This window comes from Nicotiana tabacum, chromosome 20 (genome assembly GCF_000715075.1).
Source record: "Nicotiana tabacum cultivar K326 chromosome 20, ASM71507v2, whole genome shotgun sequence".
In the NCBI taxonomy this organism is placed as follows: domain Eukaryota; kingdom Viridiplantae; phylum Streptophyta; class Magnoliopsida; order Solanales; family Solanaceae; genus Nicotiana; species Nicotiana tabacum.
In genome coordinates, this window is record NC_134099.1 from 154,657,747 (window position 1) to 154,661,418 (window position 3,672).

Below are 3,672 nucleotides of genomic sequence, written 5' to 3' on the forward strand. Positions count from 1 at the left end.
CCCATTTGATATTGAGTTGTGGCCATTCATTTTGAAGGAGGAAGCAGTCAACACACTCAATAATTTGGGATAATTTACTAAGATGTTAGGCCTATAGATAATTGTACTACCTTTTGTTATGACTCATATTAACTATAACAATATTTCCTTTCCAACCAAAAAAAAAAAAACACTCAAAACTGTTATATCTTGCTCATTTTCTTTTTATAAACTATGTTCATTCTTCTTTAGTGAAATTCTTTAATTTGCTTTATAATCCCCAAGAGTGCCATTTCAATTTTAATTTGATTAGAAAATATCGCAACTTCCACATGTTTGAAACCTTTACGCTGAGAACATCAAACCTTAAAAGTCAACAATCATCAATAAATAAAGACAAAATTGAAGCTTTTTCCAAGTTGCTTCAGTAAACTACAAGGAAGTTGACTGCTTTGCCTGACTATCATTGCAACAATAAGTATAATATTTGAAGTATAAATCATTCTTTAGAGATGTTTTCATTGCTGATATCTCCTTTTTCTTTAGTTCAAGATTTAGCAGGAAGTCTTTCAAAATATGGACAAAACCAACTTTAGAACAAGATCTTTCTTTTTCATCTGCACATTTCTTGGCTTTCTATTGATGTTACTTAGCAGAATTTCTGTCTGCTGTGCTGTAGAAAGTGATTTTTATTGCTTGAAATCAATAAAAGATTCATTACAAGACCCTTTCAATAATTTGGACACTTGGGATTTCAGCAATGCTACCGAAGGCATCATCTGTCGTTTTTCAGGAATTAATTGTTGGCATGCTAATGAAAATAAGGTATTGAGCATCACACTTTCAAACTATGGATTAATTGGTGAGTTTCCTCGAGGCGTTCGAAATTGTACAAGTTTGACTGGTTTAGATCTTTCAGGCAACAAGTTGTATGGAAATATCCCTTCTGATATTTCAGTGATACTTGATTATGTGACAACACTTGATCTCTCAAATAACACTTTTTCTGGCAATATACCACCTGATATAGCTAATTGTACTTACCTTAACGTTCTGAGGTTGGACAATAATAATCTAGAAGGTGAAATTCCAAGTAGAATAGGCTCTTTACTTCGCCTTCAGACATTCAGTGTAGCCAACAATTACTTGACTGGGGCAGTGCCGTCGTTTGTTAATGGACAAATCACAGCTAAAAGTTTTGAAAACAATCCAGAGCTTTGTGGGAAGCCCTTGAAAGGATGTGAGAATTCTTGGATATGGAAACATATCGATCGTGCTTCATTTATCAAAGCATTTGTAGTTGGTTGGGTACTTTTCTTTACCTTGGTTTTAGTCCTTCGCTTATTTCAATTTCCAAGCAAAGTTATCAACAAGATAGTCTCATTCAACAAATGGAAACTGAGGGTAAAGGAACATTTAACTTCAGGAAGCGATTCACCAGGTGAAGAGGACTTAAGCAGCAACCAGAAGGTAAAGATCTTGCTAATTTCCAGCTTTTCCCCTGCGTTAGTTAAGTTACAATTTTTTGCTAGAGTCGTGTATAGACTGCCACTTTACATTTCCTGCTGTTCTTTATTCAATGAACAAATGTGAAAGCAGTAAGTTTTTCTATGTTCTGTTCTATTCTGTATGTTCCAATGATTTAACTGGTTGCTTTACAGATGCTAAGGCTGGAGAAGTTAGTTACTAAAATGAGTTTTGAGGAGCTGGAAAAAGCAACTTCTGGTTTTAGTGAAGACCATTTAGTAGGAAATGGAATGTTGGGCAAAGTGTACAAAGCAATTCTACCAAATGGATGGACACTTGCCATCAAGAAGCTCAATGAATGGGAGAATTTGGAGGAAGAGTTTGTCTCTGAGATAACAACTCTCGGTGGCCTGAGACATCGGAATCTATTGCCTCTTATAGGTTTCTGTGCTGAAAAAGAAAAAAAACTTCTTGTTTACAAATATATGCCTAATGGAAGTCTTCATGAATGGCTGCACTCGACGGGAGATAAGGTCGAGATTTTGGATTTCCCTCGGAGAGTTAAACTTGCACTTGGGATAGCAAAAGGTCTGGCTTGGCTTCATCATGGGTACGAATTACACGTTACACACGGAAGCATAAGCACACGGTGTATATTGCTAGATCAAAATTTTGAACCTAAAATATCCAATTTTTGGGAAGCCAAATTTTGGAGTAAGAATGACACTGCATTATTCAGGTTTAGGTTCTTACAAGCAAGACATCTACTGCTTTGGTGTTGTGCTTCTCGAGCTTGTAACTGGGAAGGAACCACATGAATTGACTAGCTCGAGAAATCTATTTGATCATTCGCCTTGTGTACTTGATGCAGACAGAAACTTGCTTGGAAAAGGAGTCGACGATTTAATCCTCCAATTTCTTGAATTAGCTTGCAACTGTGTGAAGTTCTTTCCTAATGAAAGGCCAACAATGTTGGAAGTGTATGACACACTGAGGACAATTTCTCAGGGCCGAACAGACTGGGTACGGGAGATACCCTTATCAACTGACATTTCAAGTCTATATGACTAGTGCTAAGGAGACAAAGTAGGAGCACACTAAATTAAACCATGAAAGCCATTATGTAAGTCTGTACATTAATAGCTTCTATTGCAATTGTAATTTCTAAGAATCTGTAGATACTTCACAATATTGGAAAACCATATGGATTGCATTTGTAGTTTCTAAAAGAATAGAACACTGATCCTGCATTGGCTTAGTTAAAATTTTATATGCATTTTTCTAAGAGTCGTCTTCTGAAACTGTCGTCAAGCTGTTTTTCAGAATATCAGCATTCTGGGCTGAATTGTTACTTTCGAATAGTTGAGAACTAATTGAAGATGCCCAAATTTGGTATACGCAATCACCTAGAGTATATTGCTGAAACTAGTTGTTATTAGGTCAGTACTAGTTGTGATTCAAAATTGAAAAAGCATGAACCATAAACCTATAGACAATCTAATATAATTGCATATTTAAAATTCTATCAAATGCATATTTTCCAATGATTCCTGGGGTGTTACTGATATTGTCTCTTTTTGTCTTTTTGTATTCTTGAGCCGATGGTCTTTCGGAAACAACCACTCTACTCCCTCGGCGTAGGGGTAAGGTCTGGGTACACACTACCCTTCCCAGATCCCACTAGTGAAAATTTACTGGGTTGTTGTTGTTGTAGTATCAAATGCATATGCATCTCCTTTCAGACCATAACCATGATGTTCAAATACAATTTCAACCCCTGATTCCTTGCTGTCTCAATCTAAAGATGATCAATAACATATAGATGCTTAGTACATTAAATCATTAATTCTGTACTAATTAAAGTCATTGCGATTATATTTCTGAAACTTGTTTCTGTTAGAATAAGGTTTAGTCATTAGTGAGTCAAGATGACTACCTACTACTGATTAGTTTGATTTACAATTTTCCTTGTCTCAGATACTCTCCCAGTGTTATTTAAGCGAGTAGCCTTAGCTTGTTTGAAGTAAAAAAAAATCATCAATAAATAAAGACAAAATTGAAGTCTTTTCCAAAGTTGCTTCCGTATACTGCAAAGAAGGTTACTGTCACTTATTTACCAAACACTTCAACAGTTTTTTTTCAGCTTCAGTACTTTTATTCAAACACTTAACTGTTTATTTATAAAACAAGCTCCGGCACTTAAAAATTGCTTTTAAGCACTTATAT

General features: G+C 35.4%; 1 pseudogene; it reads left to right on the top strand.

Annotated features, from left to right (window-relative positions):
• The first annotated feature begins 471 nt into the window (after positions 1 to 471).
• LOC107785772 (probably inactive leucine-rich repeat receptor-like protein kinase At5g48380) lies at positions 472 to 2,675 on the top strand (annotated as a pseudogene).
• The last annotated feature ends 997 nt before the right edge of the window (positions 2,676 to 3,672 follow it).